The sequence below is a fragment of the Pararge aegeria genome, chromosome 2, assembly GCF_905163445.1.
Source record: "Pararge aegeria chromosome 2, ilParAegt1.1, whole genome shotgun sequence".
NCBI lineage: Eukaryota > Metazoa > Arthropoda > Insecta > Lepidoptera > Nymphalidae > Pararge > Pararge aegeria.
Genome location: NC_053181.1, coordinates 11,523,429 through 11,547,576, shown reverse-complemented (window position 1 = coordinate 11,547,576; position 24,148 = coordinate 11,523,429). Strand labels below are relative to the sequence as shown.

At 35.0% G+C, this 24,148-nt stretch overlaps 1 protein-coding gene across 2 annotated transcripts in view; it reads right to left on the bottom strand.

Moving 5' to 3' along the window:
• The window catches only part of LOC120631249 (band 4.1-like protein 4), a 70,285-nt gene extending 65,030 nt beyond the window's left edge, over positions 1 to 5,255 (bottom strand). For both annotated transcript variants that reach the window (XM_039900742.1, XM_039900735.1), the window contains exon 1: positions 4,986 to 5,255. The gene's annotated coding sequence lies outside the window, so the exon portion shown is untranslated. The remainder of the gene's footprint in view (positions 1 to 4,985) is intronic.
• Positions 5,256 to 24,148: the final 18,893 nt, after the last annotated feature.

Sequence of the window (24,148 nt, the reverse complement as noted above, 5' to 3'; positions counted from 1 at the left end):
AACCAAATAAAGGTTAGCCGAATATGTTCTACGCATCGATGTATCTACGCCACATGGTACGATACGCTAGCCCCGGTCTTAGCCTAGGTAACCTATTGATTTGTCCGAGATCTGGGGATAACCATGGATTACGTTTTGATGTGCATATAGATAACATGTGTAGATCTGCACGAAAAATGCTGGGGTTTGTGTAAAAAAATGCTAAGTTTTTTAAAGGAACTAGCACCAAAGGAAGCATACAAAGGCGATTTACACAATTCTATTCCATTGGAAAACACAAAAGACTACCTTAAAAAGACTCAAAACTTTTAAATTAAACTCACTCTCAGATAAATTCATGACATGGTCTTTCTGCACAAGCTTGTAAACGGTAGATTAAATAACTCTACCCTTTTTCACTTTCCACTCACCGATTTTGTATAACTAATCTTGGTCGCCACTCTTTGATTTCCAGATGAAGCAGTTCATACAAATAATTTATAGAATAGAATAGAATAGAAAAACTTCATTGCAATGCAACACAATAGGAAAAATACAAGGAAAACAGTAATAGTACTTAGTGCTAGGGCGAAAAGGCGGCCTTAAACCTGAGCGTACGAAGCCGATAAAAAAGTGGAAAGTGGATGGTGCATAAAGTATGTTATAAAAAATAAACTTACATGAACATACATACTACATTTACATATTAACTACACAAATACCGATATAAATTTATATATACTATAATAGATATTCATGATATATATTTATGCTATTATCAACTTACATAATACTCAATTACATAGATAAGTAATAATTTTATAGTAAAGGATAATTCAATCGATATCAAATACTAAAATAACATATCTAATTGTTTGTTTAATCCATTAATAATGTTTTTTCTTTCTTTTTAAAATAATCAATATAGAATTAGTTTGCTTTTTCCTGTTATATAATTTCGTATATATATTTTTTTTTAGTTTTCTTTATTTTAGTGTCCATCTTCATTTAACGTCAACTGACATATTTAAGCATAATGTAGCTACCTATAAGTTGAATCATATGTGTTTCTAATACCTTAAGCTATTACCAATTGTCAATGTATTACATGTTATTCTGTGGTGGTGCTTTAAGTAAATAAATAAAATAAATTAATAAATAAATTAACCGTGAAGAATAAACAGCGAAAATTCAGACTTATAAATACCATAAACGCACACTTATAAGACTACAGCACTCACCGAGTCGCTACAGCGCCAGTACAGAAAACACAAGTTGCTGTTGCCAGAGCATGCACTTACAACACATCAATTAGAACGATTCCTAGTTTCATTGATTGATGCCCTATGAACGTAAAAATCTGATAAAGATTATCGGTTAGTGGATGGAACCATAAACGACAAAGACCGCAGTACTAACTTATTTTTTAGTATTTACAATTATTAATAGCCAATGCTAGTCGTGCATTAAATTAGCTGATGCTATTTTATAAAAAATTTAGACAGTCTAGGCTAATCATAAAAACGTATAAATTAAATTAACATTCGTTACGGAACCCTAAAATCAGTAGCAAAGTAAAAACATAGTAATGTGCTTAAATTATGTTTACTAACATTCCTACTTACCGACTTTCTATCTATTTGTTTATGCTCTACATACTTAGAAAGAAAAAATCATTGATGTTGTACTTATGTCCGACATGGCTACTCATGCCTCTTAGATTGTGAAGTAAATAACGGTCGTCAACTTTTGTAAGCTATAAAATTTCCCATACACAATGTGGTCCTTATATTTTTCAATAGCTTATTTTATTTAAAAAAAATATTTTTAAATTTGAATGTAGGGGTATACCACCATCCTCCCTAAAACAGGTTAGCCCGCTTATTAGACTGCATCATAACTTAACTCCAGGTTAGATTGCAGTCAAGGGCTAACTTGCAGTGGGAAAAAAAACAAGAACACAATCAAAATGAGAGGACGAAAACTAAAAAATAATTTATAATAACACTAAAATTATAACAATCTGTTTGAAATAAGGATAGTTAAGACGCACTTCTCTAGAAATATGACATGGCTGCATCATTATATTTTTTCATGCTTTATTCAGGAAGAACGTCAATTCTAAAAGCTCGAGAAAGTAACTAAGCGCCTTTAATCTATTTTGAATTTTTCCAAATAAAATTATTGTTGATTCGACCGTCACGAATATAACGAACTCTTAAAATATCTTAGTGGGAAGGACAAAAGAAGCAAGGAGAATTTGAAGAGGGCGGTGCTCTGAGTGAACCGCGATTTACGAACCCTCATTGAAAGGAAGAGAGCACTTGACCCCAACCAAGTTTCCCTAGCCGCGACTCATAAATAATGACCGCTAAGCTTTTAATAAAGATTTCGGTGAAATAAATACCGTAGTTATGTTATAGATATTATTAAAACCACTAGCGCTCGTCGTTTCCCCCTTGACAAATTCAGATGAGACTGGCTATGTTTAAATAATCAGTCCTTTTTCTAATCGATTCCGATAAGAATTGATTTTTAGTTGCAAAAACTCATTATGGAAGAATTACTTAGTTGGTACCTACTTTTTTAATGCCTTTTCAATATTGATTTATCAAGTTGGGTTACTCTCTTCTTCGTTGGCAATAAAAACAGAGGTCGTAAAGTAAAAACGTTTTTATTAACTTTTCTAATTGGATTTTGGAGAGCAGGAATTTAATGTGATTAAATGTTCAATTTTTAATTAGTTCTAGGTTATATTTCCATAAACGTGTTAAGTAATAGTTAATATTTTATTGTTTTCATTTAAAATTAAATATTTATCCATCAAAAGGTCAAAAATAAGTAAACTTATAATAATAGCTACAACAATCGGAACAACAATTGGTCACAGCACAAAAAAAAGTTTAAAGTTACATTACATTTAAAGGTCAAATAACAAAAGGACTATCTATTGATCCTCATAATGAAAATGTTACGTAGCTCATTTTCATAGAAGTTCCGTGATGAAAGAAATTTTATTTACAAATGCCGAATGTGTTTACGAATGAAATTAATGTTTGCAAATTCGGTAGACTTTTCCACTTTGTTTGAGAAAAGTATTTCAATTTAAATTCTACGTTTTCTGAATTTCGATATTACAAATCCAATTTCAAAAAGTTAAATAATAGGTTGTAAGTAGGTAGTAGATAGGTAATGCAATATTTGTTTATTTTAATAAATAATGCTGATTGTAAGTGCGTTTAAGTAAACTCATATCATTATTTCGCCATAACCACATTTAATTATCTAAAAATTTTAAGACATAAAAATCAGTTCACAAGGAGGAGTTGCCGCATAACGTAAACATAAAAAATACAGACGCCATAACAACCTCTTTTCTTGAAGGACCCTTATTAGTTTACTTTATCACTGACAGGAGGAGATCGAACCCAAGAAAGACGGCGTTCTCCCCAGAGGACATCGTCAGCCGAAAAGTAAGACATTTGTACCTATTTGGCGTGAGACATGTGTTAGAACAAGGCCTTGTGCCAAACTGGCGGAGGCACTTACGAGGTTTTACGACAGCCATTGCAGTTTAGAAGTTCGTTGAAATACAAAGAAAATACTTCCTTGGATACCTTTTCCTTTCTCATTTCTTTTTTATGTCTTTTGGGTTTTCGATTATGTAATTTGATATTTACCTTTCTCTGCGAACGGGATTTTAGAATTTATTCATGTTATAGTTACTTAGGTCTATGCAATATTTAGGGTTTAGCTACCTCACTAAAGAGCAAACGAAATAAAACTGACCATAAATCTATGTCCTACTTAGGTATAAGTTTAGTTTAACGTTATAGCAACGAACTCAGCATATACATTGTAGTCTGAGATCGTTGAGTTTTAGGTACAAGTTAATAAGTAAAGATATAAGATAATTTCACTTTTTTTATCCACAATGTAGAGCTTTAATTTAACGGATGTGCATTTGCTGCTGGACACAGGGTTTTCAGTAGAAAAATCAGAGTCTGATGATTTCAGTACAGAGTCTGATGTCAACAATGTTCAGGTGGCTCCTTTATTCGCAATGTAAATAAATGTCTGGTAGGTATTACACTTACGTATCTATTGCTCTACAATAGTTAAGATTTACAGATTTATAAGTCAGTCAACTGTTGCATAACTACATAACATGGTGTATCGTAGAAATCTTAGAATGAGTATCACGGAATTTGAATGACACTTGAATAAATCGTCAGCTACTTAGTTATTCGTAATGGGTGCTTGAATAAAGGTTGTCGGCCACCAAGAAGACGTAAACCAAAGAATTTATTTTATAATAGAATCATTTCTACGTACCTACGCAAAAATATTTGAAAGTTAAAGCATAGTCGAAATAACTAAAAAGTTTAGTTGAAATGGGTTCCATCCTGAATAGATGTTTACCTATATTTTGTCTTTTTAAGTATTAATAGACATCTCGTTTATAGTGTAGCTGAATCAAAATCGGTTTAATATATTTTATAGAAAATAGCCTTTATTAAAGTCACGAAGTATCTTACAATCTTCTATAATGCTATAGAAGCTGGAACTATTTCTACAAAACCTTAATAAAAGAATATATCATTGATTTGTTCACCAATATTTTATGAACTAACTAACAATGAACTTAAAGATATGACAGAAATATTCACTACTTCAATAAAGTTCGATGTTTATCGTATAAAATCACCAGTGACCGACATGCTGGCTAGGCTCGGACAACGCTCGCAGTTGTGGTAAAATTGGCTTTAATACTATTGTCAAGGTGAGGTTATATTCTGGTTGCGATTGGATGAGCGGTGACATCGGCCACGATGGCGGGCGTTCAACTCAGCCGTGGGTATGCACTGCCTGGAGCCACTACCTTTAATATCAGTGCCTACTTTACCACACTAACTACTTCCGCTCCAGTGCACACGTAAATTTCCCCACGATCACACAAATAGTTCCTTATAAGAATAAACTTTATGAGAACTTTAACTACTTACTAGTATTCTCAAATCCGAAACTCAGTTTCACACCACTCTCCATACGAAGATTGCGAACATAGTTTATGACAATTTCGCATACAAATTGTACTTGTTGGACGGAGGAGCCGGTATTTTCTTTTCGCACTTTCACAACACTTTTAAGTTAACATCTCAACTGCAATTATAGTTTGGCAAGTTGGTAGAAGTCTTAGCCATTGCACGTGTACAACAAGTGTTATAAACAAAAGAATGGGATACGCGAGCGCAAGTAAGTTTGCAGGGGCGTCGTGCCACCTGTCTCCGCGGCGAACAAGTATGCACTGCCGGGCTGCCGGGAGCCACCGGCCGGTGGCTGCGGTCCCGCCGTGCTCCCGCGCTCACAACTTAGCTGGGGCCCACATGCCCAGTACCCAGTCCAAACAAAAGTATTAAATATCCAGCGCGACATCCATTGCTGGCGAGGTCTATACCAGCTTTGGACCTTGTTACATTCGCAGCAGTGTAAATAGATGAATTTTTACATTCAACACCCGAAATATAGATGGAGTAGAGAGTAAAACAAGTTAAAAATTAAAGCTAGCACCAAGGAAAAACACGCTTCGGAAGTTCAGTGGACTTATAGCGCCATCTAGGTTGAGTTTAGTGAACGTTGTAACGCTAACGCCATCTACACGAATCGTTCAAAACTAAGTCAAAATGTAGAGCTAAATGTAGAGCCTTCGGCGGAAGTTTGTCGTTTAACCAACACAATACTAGGCTTTTTCAACAGATGGCAGAAGATTGTTTTCTTTAAAAATATTTTAACTCTATTAACGAGGTACAGTTTATATTTTACAACTCTACAACCTTTTTTATTATTTAATGCAGTTACAGTGTGGCTCATTGAAACACATACACAGATCTTCCCTACCTTTAGCCTTAAAAGGGTTTCGAAACAAGTATACAATGGTACCCCATTGCGTACTTGAAAAAATACTGAAAAAAAAGGATAAAACCTTAAATTTGTTTTCGTAATTAATAATTTCATCACTGAAATAAAAAGATTTAATATGGAATGTACCGTAAATATATGTTAGTAAATCATTAATGGAATTAAATTATTTTTTTTACTTTTTATTTAATAATTGGTAAGTTCTGGTCGAACATTCTAGAAAACTAATTCAAGGGAAATTGGTTTGAGATTGTGTAGTTTGTGTCTTAAAGGATATTTTCTTACAAGATACTAAAATCTCAGGCTGCGACTCAAGTTGTTTAGGTGGTTTCAAAAGCAAAAGCACCACTCATTTTGAAAGCTCTTCTAAAAATACATTAAATAAAAACAACGTTTATTATTACATTTAGAATTGCAAAGTTATCAACCATAGTATGTCCAACCCTCACGGAAATGTCAGTACAGTTTTGGTTTATACCTATTTGCAATGCGATACTTATAAGTTGGCTATTAGTCACATAAAATTGATATTCAGGAGAGAATCGACGGCAGGTCACAGCGCGGGTGGTATGACTCATGGAGTGTGAGCAAACGTGACAAAATTCAACACTAAGGGCGGCTCTTTAAGGCATTTATAAATATTTAAATAAAAGCTGCAGGAACATCTTATATTCAAGATGGACTAGCGATTAAAGCAGATTCTCGCCAATTGGACTCTCCTTATGCAGTTCACATTCTAGACAAGCATAACTTATATCTAAGGAGCATACAATTGAAGTAGTAATAATGCATTTATAAATCTACTTTTATATCATCACAATTGTTTACACCAAAAAGATTCTTTAAAAATACTTATAAATAAATATAACAGCTGCCCGCTTGTTCTTCCGCGTAAATCTTGCAATCACTGCTGTCAAACGTCACTTTTGTTTATTTATTGTATGGAAAAGTGACTTTTGATAGCAGTGATTGCAAGATTTACGCCTGTCGCATTGCTGTCGCGAGATACGTTATCACCCTGCGGGTTCTTTTACATTTAACTTTTTCAACGTTAACCTCACATATTTTGTAAAAGAACAAAGACAATAAGAACACATTTTACATGAAACATTAGTAAAAACAATGAGTTTTACATCTGTTCTGTAATCATACTTTGGCCGAAAAAACAGAGACTCAGGATTGATTTCGTAACCTTTGCACACGAATAGAAGTAAAATATTTATCTGATATGAATATCAGAGGACATGGACATAAAGGGGAAGAAACCCCAGCACAAACATTGCGTAATGGGACAACAAACTAACTTTCAAGATTTGATCGTATTTGTTATTAATGAGATTGAAAAATGTATATATTTTTTCGGAAAAAAAGAAAAGTTATGCTGTATTATATTTCTTATAAACTGTGATAGCCTAGACCGTGTTCGAATCTCAGCACGCACCTCTAAATTTTTTAAGTAATGTCAGTTCTAAGTAATTAAAATATCACTTGCTTCAACGGTGAAAAAAAAACATTGGAAGGAAACCTGCATGCCTGGAGTTCTCCATAATGTTCTCAAAGGCGTGTGTAGTCCACCAATTGGGCCAGCGTGGTCGACTACGGCCTAAACCTTGTGGGAGGAGATCCGTGCCTTTTAGCGGTAATGAGTTAATATTATAACCATGATAATATTTCTTAAAAGGTTATCCAATACCTATTAAATTTTTTCCGATAGAATTGAATTTACGATGACTCCTAGAAATCAAAATAAGTGTAGGTACGTAAATTGGAATGTTGCATACTAAATTCAAATCCGGTAATGTTACGATCCCTGTCTCCTAGTAGAGAGGAGCAATGGCGTAAAAATAGTGTGTGCACTAAGAGGACAGATGGAATTATGAAATGGTGAAAATCTCTAGTAACTCGTACTCGAGATATCCCAATCCCTACTAATATTATAAATGTGTATGTAAGTTTGTTTGTTACGCTTTCACGCAAAAACTACCAAACCGATCGTCATGAATCTTTGTACACATATTTCTGAAGGTATTAGAATTAATAGTGGATATAAACAGTCGACTTACAAGAAATTGTCATAAATTAGTGACATCTGCATATCGTCTGCGAAAGGTGCAGAAGTCATTTGTGGGATTGAGTATACGCTTTTATAATATGATTCCTAAGGTAATTTTGGACCTACCAATGCATAAGTTTAAAGAATGTGTTAAAACACATTTATTACAGCGAGGTTATTATACAATTGATGAGTTTCTTAATTACAAGGTTGCTTGGAAGCATCCGGCTCCGCTTTCATCTCTCACAAGATAGAAAAATGAATGTTAAAATATAAAATGTAAATTTTTGATGTTGGAAAAGAGCAACTGCTGAGTTTCTTGCCGGCTTCTTCTCGGTAGAATCTGCCTTCCGAACCGGTGGTAGAGTCACTACACACGGACAGACTTGACGTTTCAAAAGTGCTTGTATTAGGCCTACTTGAAATAAATGAATTTTGAATTTTGAATTTTTGAATTTTGAATATATGATGCTTTTTATCCCGAAATTAAGCTCAGTTCTTTTGGGAGAGGGTTAGAAGGAGGATTTTACACCATAACGCTGTCAAATGATAACCGATTTAAATAATTACTTTTGCACTTTAGAGGTTATAATGTCTGTAAATTTCGTGTAGATCTGATGAATGTGATTGAAGATAGAGGACACAACTCCTCAGCGGACGGCAGCCAACCCGTCATTTAAGGCTTAGCTATCCTAAATACATATGATTTGTAGGCCTGTGAAGAATCGTGGCATGGAGTTTCCCGCACTCCCTGCAGGTTCCACCTAAGTGTGTAGAATTACACCTAAATCGAATGCCACATGTCTTTCGCAAAAAAAAAAAACAAACGCAGACGAAGTCGCGGGCAACAGCTAGTAAAAATAACTTAACGTACTGGAGATTTATTCCCTTTTATATGAACTTCGCTTAGTGCATAGGCTCGCAGGTCTATGTTAGTGGGATATAAATAGTCTGAGTATGACGATGATGATGTCAATGCCTTTAGCCAAATAGAATATATGATATTAAAGCATTGCGGAAACCACTAACAACTCAGTACCTAGTACCTATGTGTCACGGACAGGGAAAAGATTCATTAATTAATACATTATTTAAAATATACATACATATTTATTACAAAAGAAGAAAAATGTTTGTGCGTAACTTAGTTATCCACTAAAATCTTCCAACTGTAATTTTTATGCAACAAATATTTTATATTAATTTTATAATGTTTATTAGTCGTTTTGCTACTTTTTAAAATATAATAAGGACTGACATTTTGCTTACTATTTTATATTTTTGTGCTATGACGGCAGATTAGAAAACAGTTGTCACCACCCTTGCTCTTCCCTAGGATGTCGTACGAGGCGATTAAGAGAATATAAAGGAGATCGGGCAACAGCGACTTCTGTGCTACTACTACCGTCTACTGCGCTCACCAACCCGTTTTTCCAGCGTGGTGATTGTGGGAAAACCTTATCGTTCGGAGAGGACTTTTATTTAGTCCAGCGGTAGACGGTTATACAAGCTATTGACAATATATTAATGGGAAGAAAGGGGACCCCAGCGCCATCTATCAGGATTTGTGAATCTAAACCATCCAGGGTGCCACCCAAACACATACCACATATACATTCAAATCGGTCCAGCCGCGACATACACACGCACACAAGAAATATACATATAAATATGTTGCGGCGGTCAAGTTACTGACATCTACTAGTTATAATTAATAATAAGATTCATTCAAGCGTTATAATGTATAATGCTTGTAATGAGGAAAAGATACATAAAATTACGTTAATTCAACAGTTATATTCATTAAAGCGCTATGACGTTCTGTTGTTGTTATGCATCAGAGCGAGAGAGAAAATACAAGTAATTAATTGTTTGAGTTTCACCTTACAAAGGGCGAGAAAATATTTTATTTGAAATAATTTCCGAAGGATTTTTCTTGCCGCAATGGAGAATGAACTTGTATTATCTCTGGTCAAGTCTTGAAGGCTTCATACGTGTCTGGTTACCACATCGACAAAGAATATCATTCCGGCAATGCAGCGTAGAAACAGATTAGCGCTATGACGTTAATATAACAGCCATACCCTTAACAGGACAGGTTAGCCCACTATCACCTTAGACTGCAGATAATGTAGTCCAGGTTACCAGGATGCTTTAAATATGATATAAAATAATCATTTCTATTTTGTTATTTTATTGTGTAGAAATTAAGTCAATAATATCAAATTTAAAGTTTTTTTTACATTCCAGAATTTTGTTGACCCTAATTCGGTTTGTTTACATTTATTATTTTCGTACCTTGACTCTATTATAAATCACGAGGATAAAATGTTTTTATTTTATTTTTAAATCAACTTCTGCCCTTCAATGCCTCGCTGTTGGATGCATACTTCCCTATCATAAGAGGAAGAGGTTTGCAGGGTTTATCCGCCAGGAGATTTTTATTTTTAAATTCATTGCAATTTCTACATTATTTGACTCGCGCAAAACCAGATAAATCAAAAATAGGACCTCATGGCCCGTAAATATGCCTGTTCAATAAATAGATTCCAATGGATGCCTGTTTCGAAAAACAAATCCCAAAACGTGTTACAAAAATGCAGGTGATACAAAATTATATTAGTGTTGCCTATATCCTGAAATTTCCGCAGAAGGCCTAGCAACAACATAATAATTATAATTAAAGCATTAGACTGCTTCCGTTGTAATAACTTTTACTGACTGAATTTGTAGGTATAGAGAGCAGAGCTAAAATTGCGATCATCGCTACTGTCAAATTTCCACACATAATGTACATACCTTTGAAATGTAAATCACTTTAAATTAAATATTTACTTTAAAATTTTCGTAGGTCACCAGGTGTAATTGCAGTCAAAGACTTAATTAGTAGAATAAAAAAAACTAGATTGTATATATACAATTAATTGTACCAAGAAACCTTAAATCGATCAAACAATAGTTAACAAATAATAATTGTTTGACAGAATGGATTACGGCAATAGTATATAATATTATAAAACAAGCGGTTAATCATGAACTCGTCCAAATAAATCCTAATTGAATGAGAGATTAAGAAACTTTTCTGTGATTTCCTATGCCTGTCTCCCGATAGTTTGATTGAGTCAAATGCCCAAATTCTTCAGTTGGCTATACGATAGAAAGCCACATAAAGACAGAAATACTTTTTTGCATAACTTTATGTATTAGTAATAAGGTTTTGTGTATGCTAAGATTTAATGTATCCGGATTAAATGAAAACCAAACCAATAAAATACCTATCGGGATTTTTTTCATATAAATATTTCATAGATGTATTGTTTTCCAGTCAACATCAAAGGCCCCAAAAGACGCTTGACGAACTCTTATAGCGAAATTAGGAGGTTTGGCGTATCTATGAAAGTCTGGCTGTATTAAAAAACGGGACATATTAAGCTGTGGGAATAACCATCATTTTGTTTTCATAATTAAAAAACGTACATCGTCACCCTGGTAAGCCCCAAATAGCAATTGTATTTAACCCTAAAATCTAATTAAAATTTGAAATCCAAACTAAACAGGAGCGGCAGTTACAATATCGTTTTTAATCTGTCACATCAAAGAGAAATCGCAGACAGTCTGCGGGCAAAATGAACAAGTGCAATTACAGTAAATTGTTTCAAGAGTTCTTAATTGCGTTGGTATTTCAATGCTCTTTAGGGCTGGAAAATTTAATTATGTCTGAGGGCTTTGAAGTTTAAATACATTTAGGCCTTTCGCAAAAAAAAAATCCGCGCCACTATTTAGGATGGTGGAACTGTAATTCTAATTCCAGTCCAAGGTTGTTTTAATAATATTGATCTGATCGTAAGTGGAAAAACATCGCCTGTAAACAGAACTACATTTCGCAGGGTATGCAAGGACCACCTTAAGTGCCACCTTATTTTCGGCAACCTGGGACGTAGTAGTAAGCCTGGTGTGCCTGTAATTACACCATCCCTTCAGACCGGAACACGGCAATGCTTCTTTGGTAGTATTTCCTCAGACGAGTTCTGTCATAAAAAGCTCAACTACTGCTTTTTAGTGTGTTCTAAACGTTAGCGTGTATAAAGTTACTGAATCGTCATGTGTCGCCGTAATAAAATGCTCATTCATATGGCATATTAATATTGTAGCTAGTTTTGACTTTGGGGGATTTCAGACTGCCTGAAAGTAGGCCATTTCTCACATGATAATAAAAAAATCAACTGCTGATTTTCTTGCATCTTCTTAGTAAAATCTACCAACAGATAGATTAAACCTTTTAAAAGTGCTCACTAAGAAGGCCTTGAAATAAATTAATTAAAATTTTTTAATGATGGTATCTAATTGGACCGCAGTAGTAAGTTACAATAATTGTAATGAATAATAATATCTATATCATTGAATGAAATAAGCGTTTCAGTAGTGTAAAGCCCTGTCTCACAATAGTTTAAACTGCGTACAGAAGATAAAAATATAAATCTATATTTATTGATTAGCTGAAAAATAGTAAGTATTGAAAGCGTTCCGAATTAGTAATTGAAATTTGTATACAACAGTTAGAGACTCATTGCTTCACAAATTATTTTTGCTATTTTTCTAGACAAGCAGATTAAAACGGATATATATATAACTTTTCATTTTGCTTAAATTAACAATTTGCCTCAATCACCAAGCGTTACAAATCAATTGTGTAATGTAATGCAGAACGATAACCATAAATCACGACAGGACCGGAAACTGAAACACGATCTTTACAAGGTTACTATTTGTGTTAAGTACTTATTCAAATAATAAAAGTGCTATTTATTGGTTTTCTATTCTTTTGCCAGGCACGAATTAACTAGACTCTTCGACAGCCTTGGCGACCTGGGCGGCCTGCTAAGCTTCTGGAGTGAGCTCGGCTGGCTGGGGTGACCCAGCGGGGAGCCGTACCAGTGGCACTACGTACAACGGAAGGTTCCGGCCGTCCAAGTAAGGAGACAAGCCAAGGCAAAGAAGAAGAAGAAACCTATTTTAAAATTGTAAGTTATTCAAGGGTCTAGTGCAATACATTATTATTAAAGAGTTGTTTTAAAAATTATAGCCAAAAATATCAGGTGAAAAGCAAGCAAGTTTTTTATTTTAATTGAATAAAAAGTTAATGTTTGATGTTTACTCAGGATACAGTCTACGATAGATTTAACTGGCTTAATTCCGGTTGGATGTTCCATTGAATTAAACACCAAAATTCAAAATTCACTTCGCACAAATGAATTTAGAACTGTAATCGGGTACAATGCAACATCAAACCCGAATGCCAAGTCGCTTATAGGTCTTTATATCTCGAATTAACCTCAGGCGGGAATCGTAAAAAAAAGCTTCATAAGTATTCAACACTTCTCGATAGTAATCGGATGCGGGCACTTTGTTAGATCGTGTAATTATAACGGCGATACGACACTTGTCGATGGGCATCATGGAACTCACTCGAGTGGAAACACTGCCTGGTTCCCACCGTGTAATTGTATAGCACTAAAGATGCCGCCAAGCTACAGTACAATTCTTAGAGATTGTCTTAAACCAATCAATCTTAAGTTATAACTACAGAGTAGACAGTTCGCAACAGTTATTAGATCAACGTTCAAAAACTTCATTCTGGAATTGAAAATACCTCACCAAAAAGACATGAAAAAATATTGTCATCTATTGTAGATACTCGACATTGTAATTAAATTTATAAATAAAATATACTACGACAATACACACACCGCTATCTAGCCCCAAAGTAAGCGTTATTTGTGTTATGGGTACTAGATAGCTGAGGAACATAATACACATAAATACTTATAATATACAGAAAAACACCCAGACTCTAAAAAACATTCATGTTTATCACACAAACATTTTCCAGTTGTGGGAATCGAACCAACGGCCTTGGACGCAGAAAGCAGGGTCGCTGCCCACTGCGCTAACAGGTTGTCAATTTGATAGCATACGAAACAATGCGTTTCAGAAACGACTAATTATTTTATATATGTACAAAAGATACAAAACATGATAAGGTATGGTTATTTAAATTATGTTCTCTGATAGAAATTGCAAACATATCGACTCCATACTTTGTTATAGAATAACAAGGATTAAAACGAAGTTCATTAGTGTGTAATGAAAAAGCGAATTTAAAATTCTGGAATAATAAAGAAACAATGTTTCTTAAAATCCTAGCATTATTTTTGAGATTTATAGGAGCCGTTGAACTAAAAATTACTAAAAGTAAAAACTTAAACTTAACTAAAAGCTTTTCATAGGTAAATTACAATAAAGTTTTTCAAAGCACAAAGAACTTTGTGACTTTGCGCATTACAACGGGTTAGAGAAAACAATACCCACAGAGTTTCCCACGGAATCATTTACCGTAAATGTACCGGTGATGGAAAACGCATGTTCCTTCGCACATTTTTTACAGGTGCCTCTGCATATTATAGGAAATGTACGACTCAGAACACATATTTCCATTTAGCGTAGGTACAGAAACTATGGCTATATGACACAATACTATGAACTTAACTTAGATAAGCATAATATATTCCATAGCTGTTGTCTAACTTGCTTAATATGGATAACAATTAGGTATTTCTGTATTAGTCACTTTGGAAATTTGCATATACTGCTACTGCTTGCCTATTAAAATAAACAGTGTAGTTTTAGAGATAATATCGTCAGGTTTATTCTCTTATATTCGAACCATTAGTGGTCTAGGTACGACACCACAAAAAATCTGTGTTAGGTAGGCGCCGTTGATCCAGGTTAATAACTGGGTAGGTATATGAATTAAGGTGTCCAAAGACCCTTTTCTACTCGACAATAATTAGGATAAAAATGTTGTTGTACCCCATACAGTATTTCATATATTTTAGGTTTATAAATAACAATGTTCTTCATAATCGACACATTAATCTAAAAATGCAAAATAAGAATGTAGGTATGTCTGTGATATTGCTACTAAACCACATATTTAAAAAGTCTGTCCCTGTGGAAATTGTTAGCTTATTATGAGGTTATAGTATAATGAGAGATTTAGGTTAAGGGTCTGGTGTGGTCTAATGTTCCCTGGGTCGATCCAAACCCAACCCCAATTTGTGACTTTATAATGAAATCTGAATTTTCTCCGGTTGGTCTGCATTTGTAAGTCAATACAAGTATGAAGTTTAGTTTTGTTGTTATGATTATTCCATATGAATATATCCATGGGTAACGCTATGGTACCATATGTTTTCCACGTTATCAAACCTCTAACAACCATCTCCTCTGTCATGATTCAAAGCCGCATGAATTCAACAAAATTTGGCGCTTGTAAAAAATATATTATGAGAATCGTCGTTATAAACCGTAATTAAAACAGACATTCTAACAATAGGTAATCAAGGCGACCGGGTCGAGTATGATATCATCAGGTCTAGGATATTCGCACTATCGACTCTGGCGTGGGATTAAGGCACCAAACGGGTTTGCAGATACCTATTAAAACACCATAATATAAATATCTTGGTAACAAAAATAATTACAAGCAACATCAGCAATTTAGGTTTGTGTAATCACAGAATTAAGAACGTGCAATACTATTGCCTCTAAACATTTACCATAAAATGGGGAAAGTAGGAAAAGTTTGTGAGCTAGCAACATTCCGCAGGTGTAAAGTGAGACGTGCGCAGCGCGTTTCCACTGCGTTTGGACCAAATACACTGCATGCAACAATGGCTAAATGAGGGTTCCGTATGTTCTTAATTCTGTAAGTGTGGTTTAGTTGTGACCGCATACAAGAATCGTTTGCGGTGGTAAGGTAACATTGATCCAAGATCGAAGTTGGTGACAATCAGAGCAACGAGGGCCTACTTCTTGGAGATCATCGACGTCCGCTCGAAGATTCCTTGTATTTCATTTCGCCCGTGAATTACCTTAATAAGGGCTTTTAAAAAAGCCCTTATTAAGGTAATTCACGGGCGTATAAAAGCTTTTTTCGAGAAGAAGCGAGAAATATATAAAACCGATGATTAATTGATTTATTAGCTAGAAGCTAAGTAATTAATCGTTTAAAAAAAGCCCGTTCTGAAGTTCATAAAGGATTCTATCCTATAAATAGGTGGTGGTTTGTAAACCTACCAAAGTAAATATTTGTATTCCTAAAGGTAGACGAGCAAAGCTGTGGCGGGGTGTACTAATCCTTTAATTGACGGTAGTAAAATTCAAAATTCCTTTATTTCAAGTAGGCCTAACATACTTTTGAAACGTCAAGTCTGTATGTGTGTAGTGACTCTACTACAGTACCTATGAACATTGTATTTACTTTCGCTATTGCCATTAAAAGTCTGGTAATTAACGTTAAACACTTTTAAGCTAAGCTTGCGATTTGAAATTAACTGTGGGATGGATACAATAACCTTATTTTCATTAGTAGCTCCGAAGGAAACTAGTAGTACTTTTCCAAGGTTTTTACACTTAATGGTTCTTATATCGGATGAAAATATTGTAGTATATGAGTATTGATAGCAGTGTGCACTTCGTAACAAATATGGCAGTCGGTCACTATATAGTCCGCTAATAGATAGACCCTCCCAATTGACGACGATACTGTCAGCAAGTGTCTATTTTATTATTACAAATGCAACTTCAAATGGAAAATAGGTAGTCAGTCAGCGTGAAGGTCATGTAACAATATAGTAACCTTGAATACGGAACGCGCTTCCTTTCCGAAGGCAATAAATCAGAGTTGAGCAGTATATTAAAAGCCACCCACGAATAATAGTTACTATCACCAGTTCATCACCTTGAAAGAGGTACTAAGGTTGTGTTTGAAATTTTCAGCATAAGCTTTTGATATTCAAATTTGATTACTGACTAGTGACCCACAACGGCTTTGCAGTGGTAGATATAAATTAGATTTGTGACTTACATATAAAAGTTAGGCATATGCTGTCAGTAAAGTTTTTGTAAGCACTTACAAGCTCTACAACTTTTGTCTAAAACACAATCATTTATAGCTCATTGTTAAGGCAGCGTTCGTAAGAAAGGTTGTCGTTTGCGCGTTTTTCTGACTTAGTTTGCAAATCTAACTATCACGAAAACAAATTGCGGTGAATATATAGCCTATGGAATTCACAAATAATTTAGTTTTCTATTGGTAAAAGAATTTTCAAAATTGGTTCAGTAGATCCAGTGATAACCCCCTTCAACAGTACAAACTTTACCTCTTTATACCTAGACATAATACCACCCGTGATAAAATATTCAGGTAGGTAAGGTTTCATAAAAACACCTACAGTGTTCACTTGTTTCCCTAGAATCGGCTTCCCTTATTACCGAACAAAGCGAAATCCTTTTGTTTGCTTTGGTGAATTTACTCTTTGTCCGTTCGTCTCTGAGAGCTTTAAATTATGTTTAATATTAATTCTATAAGCCAAAAATTTGTATAGTAGTCTAGACTTTATTACCAACCCATAAAATGCGAGATTAATATAACTTCAGCAGATAACCACATATTTTGCAATAGAGCAATAGGTTAATAAATTGACTATACGTATTCCATTACACCGACCATCGACAGTTGTTTGCCATCGTTCTGTGTATATTCGCATCAAAGAGGTTTTTTGTGAGCAGCTAAGCTATTTTGGACACACGCAATTATTTTTATACCATGTCCTTGTAACGCGGTGCTATTGATATTGCCTCTTGCGCACTTAAATGGTCTAAATAATCGATAGTTGTAACCTGCGTAGCTACGGCAATATAAGGCCGTAGGGGGATTTTTGGGGACTATTTATTTACGACAGTCGACATCCTATGGAATTATAAGCAGTGGCGTGCGTACAGATGATATAAAGTGAAGAAAATCTCCAGTAGGATTTATAAAAAACTTAAGGATAGGCATTATATGTTATAAAAAGTATTTTTAACACGAACTACAGATTTTCTTCATTTTATATCACATGCATACCCTGTGCATACCCTCTATGCACGCCACTGATTAAAAGTCTTAAAGTTGATAGCATTAGCAGTAATAGATTGACGTGATGTTCAATCCGAAGATTATCGTCTCAATTATGTTAATTCTTACTGCTCCTGGGCTAGAGCTTAATCCTCCAGCGAATTAATTTTCTGCTGCAGTCAACTAAATCAGAATACTTTTCTGACTACGTGAGCTGCAATATATTATTCATTCTAATTATGTATACTATAAGGTGCATTCAAATAGGACGGCAAATCAGAATACAGTACCACCCCTCCTAGCCTCTTCGCGCGGGTGTCGTACGAAGCGTCTAAGGGAATTTAAATAAGACGGGGCAGTAGCTTCCTCAGTGTTACTGCTTCTATCTACTGCGGTCACCAACCCGTCTACCCAGCGTGGTGCTTATGAAAAAATCCTCCCGGTGAAGAGGACTTTAGTTCAGCAGTGGACTGTTATAGACTGTTGATGATAATGATGATATTCAGATAGGTCCTAGGTATATTCATCATCATCATCATCACCTCAACCAATTGACGTCCACTGCTGGACATAGGTCTTTTGTAGGGAGTTCCACAATATACGGACCTGGTCCGCCTGCCTTCAGCGGCTCCGTGCTACTCGCCTGATGTCATCTGTCCACCTCGTTGCGGGGCCGACGTACGCTGCGTTTACCGGTGCGGGGTCACCATTCCAGCACCTTAAGACTCCAACGCAACGCAACGCGTAGGTATTTTATCGTTTTTAAACACGTTCATTTAACATTTGTATTACCTGTATGAGTTTTGAATGCACCAAACAACTTTCAAATTTTACCGATAAGGCTTATCGGCCGTCATACAATTAGAACGAACCGAATCGGTTCCTGGTAAAAATAAATAATCGTTGCGTGTATTGTATTTCCATTCCACGGGACTTGGGAGTGGCAAAAGGCGTGCTTTTCTTAGAACTTGAACTCCGAGATGTTTATATAAGCAACCCTTTGTTGTAGCAACAACTCTTATGAGCGCGAAAGGTGTAATGAACGAGCGTTCAAGTGGTATGTATGGTGATGAGTTACCTTGTGCTCGCTGTTTGGTTAGAACATACTTTGCTATTGTCGTGATGATAGGTATTTCTTTGAGACGGTTTCTCTTACCTGTAATTAAGATCCCAACCAGTTTTCTTTCTACAGAGCAAAAGGAGTTGGTAACATAGCTATCTACTTTCCTACTTACTACTTTTTTATCCATCTACGTTAACAAAAGTATATAGTATATCCTATAATCAGACTTTACTAGTATGTTTTATTGGCACTATTCACTAACGATGGACATGTTATTAAACCTCAAAGTCACTCAGCGGGCTATAGATGCTTGGAGTTTCTCTACGTAATCTTATCAGCAATGAGTATCAGTAGAAGAACAAGAGTTACACAGCTCGACTTAAGAAGTTTAAGTGTTAATTTGCGGGGCACATAGTTTCGGTCGGTTGGGGAAAAACTTAGCGTTGGTAGACCTCGCCACTGGGAGCACAGACATCAGAAGAGTCGTAGAGTCTCAACTTTACATTTGCAAGTGTAAGATAAAGATGTAAACGCACAGGTTCACATTCCGGTAAACAACAAAAACTTAGCGAAACTCGTCCATCATCGTCAAAGGCTTACTTACGTACTTAAATAGCATCTCAAAGGAGACTTAAGGTCATCTTCACCATGCTCCCTCACTGAGAGCTAGTTTAGGTTACACACTCAGTCTTAATTTACTAACCTAACGATTATTAGTAATAATTAATACTAACAAAGTTTTTTTTTGACGCTTATAAAACCCATATAACAGCTGTTAGATTATAGGGACAAAGATATATATAATAAAAGATTAAAAACTAAACTTACACATCATAACTTACATAACTTATTAAACTTATTTCAGATATCACAGGTTCAGGTTAGGTGGTTCTTAATGTATTTTCTGTTTCTGTGCCTGTAAATAGAAAAACGTCCCGGCCGACATTGACTTTTTTATTGCGAGAGTTCCGAAGCCCTTCCCAAAAGGATGCTCTATTATTTCTAAGTGTACTATATCAAATTTTATGAATTGTTTGAAGTTACGATTTTGATCAAAAAGCACCGTTGAAGATCTACCCTCGACCTGAGTTTCAGGGGTCAACAAACAGAAATTAAGCGGAAGTTAAAAAGGCAAAATGGAATACATTTTGATATTAACGCTGCGAATCCGTTGTGTGAACTGTTATTATGATTCGCAACGGCTTCTGAACAACGCAGCCAGCCGTAACTACAACACGGTTAAACTTCAGTTTTATATAGTCAAGTTCAAATATCTGACATTTAATTAGTTTTGTTTATGAGGCGCTTCTAAAGCAGGTACTTCATCTTAAGAATTGTCTTAATGTAAGCGAATGTTATCTTAAATTACGAGTATTAGATATATTTATATTAGATTATATTATATGTGCTGTGTGGTGACGGCAGATCAGAATACTCTTGACACAACCCCTCCTCCCCCACAGGAGACCTGTGCCCTGTAATGGGACGGTAATGTAAATAATGATGATGACTGTGGCTAAGTACCTAAATATATATATTATTTATTACCTACGATGAAATAAAAAATTTACGACGATTTTTCAAGGGCAAATACTATAATATAAAAAAACACAAAAAAATGTCTTCATTGGGCCAACTATGCTGTAATAGAACTGTGTACTAATATAGTATAGAAATGGTTTTATCGACGATGGATACATAGGTACCTATTGGTTGTCACTAAACCAACAAGCTGTTATGTCTATTATAATCATGAGCATACCAAACATTCACAGGGTGCTTATAAAACCAAAGAGTTCGTTGTTTAATTTTTGAATTTAATAGAAAATACTTACCTATTTATGTATATTTTAAGAAACTTCTTACTTCTTTGAAAACTTAGACAATAAATTAAAACACATTTAATGAATGGTGGCTACTACACGATTGATGAATTTCTTAATAAAATGACCGCTTTGATTCAGGTCACTCCGCTCACATCTTTCGCAGGATCGAGAAATACTAAGATTGTGTAAACTAATATTGTAAAAGAGCAATCTGATGAGTTTCTGGCCGGCCCTTCACGGTAGAGTCTACCTTTCGAACCGGTGGTACAGTAACTAAAATCAGACTGACTTGACGTTTGCAAAGTGTTTATAAACTAGGCCTACTTGAAATAATTTAATATTGATTTTATATCCCGGATTTAGGTATCCAAATGTACAAGATGAAGCTGCGGGCAACGACTTGTAATTCGTAATGTTCCACAACTTCTATCATCGCTTTGAGTGGTATCATTTTAAAATAACAGGTATTAAGATATATTATGTACCTTGAGGTTCCCGAAATAAGGAATATAATCATCATTATTAACTATATATATAAATAAATTAAATTTTTGGGAGAATATTTGAGCATCTTAGAACCTCAAGGAAAACATTTTTTTTATTTGAAAACCTAACTAAGGGGATTAAACATGGGCTGAAAGTGGATATGAAGTCTAACATTATTTGAAGTTACATCCATCGTAAGTTGTATTTGGGCATTTGGTAAAAAGTACTAGGAAATACGAGTCTTACAGTATTTATTTGTTGTTTATTTTGTAAAATGAAGTAAACTTTAAAAGAGTTGCTAAGTTTCTTGCAGGCTTCTTCTCAGTAGAATCTGCTTATCGAGCCGGGGTTAGAGTCTAAATAGACTGTATTGTTTGTGTTTTTTTTAAATTAGGTACAAATAAAAAAAAATATGATAAACTTAGCGAATCCTAGATTGTATTAAAAATTCCAAAAAAAATTGCATGCCAAAATCGAAGCCAGTCATGTTACTATCTAAAACAGTAGTAAGCCCCCTGTATACGTTTCAATGGTGCAATAAGTAGGAACACCTAACCTAACATTTCAAGTCGTGCGCATGCCCCTTCCAGACCAGCGCCATAATGTGCCAACGCACGCGCAGGAAGCACGCGCCGCTAACCGACCCACGAACGTTGTCACCTATACCCCTCGCTTATGGACTCGGCAAACACCATTTAAAGTTTGTAGGGCAAACTAGCTTATACTCATAAAAGAAAACGATTTACGATTGTACATTCCATACCACAATATGATTTCAAAATGAAGTTTTATGTTATGCACCTGTAGCAGTAATTCGGAATTCAAAACAGGATTCATGACGACAAATCTGTGTGTTTTGATACTGCTATTGTAGGAAATTGTGTTTAGAATATTATGTCCCGTCAAGTCGTCATTGGCGAAAAACTCAGCAGCTCTTTTCAATAGTTTCGGGCGGGCTAAGCACATGGCCTACCTGATGCTGCCTTACAGAGCAGCACTTTGCAGTGCATACAGGGAACACCGAACACGTCCGAAAAACTGCCGCCCTGTGTACATGAACCTGAGGAGTAAGTGTTAAGTCTCATCTACCGGTAATAATGCTGGCACGCCCCTCACACCGGAACACAGCGATGCTGCTTGGCGGCAGAAATAAGCATGGGGTATGAATTCCCAATCACTTGCTCTGTCACAGAAAGATCAACAGCAGAAGAGCTTTTTGTGACTTATATGTTTGAGTAGTAACTAAAATACTTAATATAGGTAGATTATGTTTGTTACATTGAGAATAATGTCAAATATATAGATAGTAGATACTTATTTAGTTTCCCACATAATCGATTTAAAACTGATTAGTTAGGGACAAAATTTACAACCTAAATTTTCTTTCATGGTCATGTGAAAACATAACTTATGCAGAAAACATAACTTATGACATTGTAAAATCTTTTAAAAATAAAATTGCTCAAAACCCTCTTTATAATTAGACTATTTTCGAAAAGCGTCAACAAATAAAATAATTCATGTAATGCTTGAAGGTAGAATGGGACGCAATCGATACGACTGAAAACAAGCTTCCATAGTCACAAATAAAAGGCATTTCATAATAGAAATGTTAGTGGCAGCCTTGCAGACGCCAGAAGGGGCGCCAGACTGTTTAGTCTACGTGAATTCATTAAATGCATCCGTCCATCGTACCTATATGTATATTATTAAGCAAATTGAAATATAACTGATAAGCTAATCTTTTTAAAAAGAAAATGATAGATCGTTCAGATGATAATTTAGCTAAAAACCCAACTTGTCAAAAAGAAAATGTATCTGCTTACTTATTTCATATGTATTAGTTTAGCTATTTTAAGAAATTGATAAGAAGTACCTATTCATTCATTTTTACAACACGTGTGCAGTCAAGTCAAAAGTCAAGTGTTAACAAGTGACAACAAATGATATTCGAAACCAAATAGTGTCTTCCCAATTCAAGTGGCGTGGAATTCAAAGCAGGTTTGGGGCTGTTTCAAATCATTCATTCCCCATAAGGCGGTTCCTTGAGCGATAAAAGACCCCTGGGAGACGATGCGCAGGTACACAAAGTGTCCCGGCAACGGCCTTTTTTTAATAGACAAAAGCAAAACATTCTTGAGTACCTGTTGCTTTTACGTCTTATTGATGTACATTGTAGGTACACATATTAAAAATAAATGCAGAGAACCAAAAATCTTTCTTGATATTTTTTAAACTTTCAAGTCCTAATTTGACTACCACGATTACCAAATATGCGCTTACGAGAACACACTTAACACGAAAAATGAATGAGTTGGTTTTTGACTATGTTTACTATTCCATTATTAAGGAAATACGAAATTCCATTTTGACGATTTTTATATACATGTAATTTCTCTATTTCATATATCTACAACATTACGAAAATTTTTCCTCAAAAAATTTAAGTGCCCTGTTATCTCATACATAAATGGAAAAAAGTAAAGAGATCGAAAATCCTCAGCCTATTTTCCACGCGAGACTATTTAATGGGCCTAGGCCTGACAATAAGATCCTGATTGACGAAAATACACTATAATAAATTCAGCCAATAACACCAATTGCGATTATCGCAATGTTATCAGACTTTCGATGCTAAGGCCCCTGTAGTACCTATGAAGGAATGATAAAGGTGCGGTCTCTACTGACTCTAAGTTAATTCTAGACGTATTTGTCCTTATTCTTACAGTTACAGTGAGTCATAACTCATAATATATTTTGTCTCAGCTACAACAGAACCCTATTTTATCGCCGTACTGAGTATAAACAATTTCTTAACAACGGCGTAGCTGCGTAATTTTAAGGTTATGTTAGTATTAATT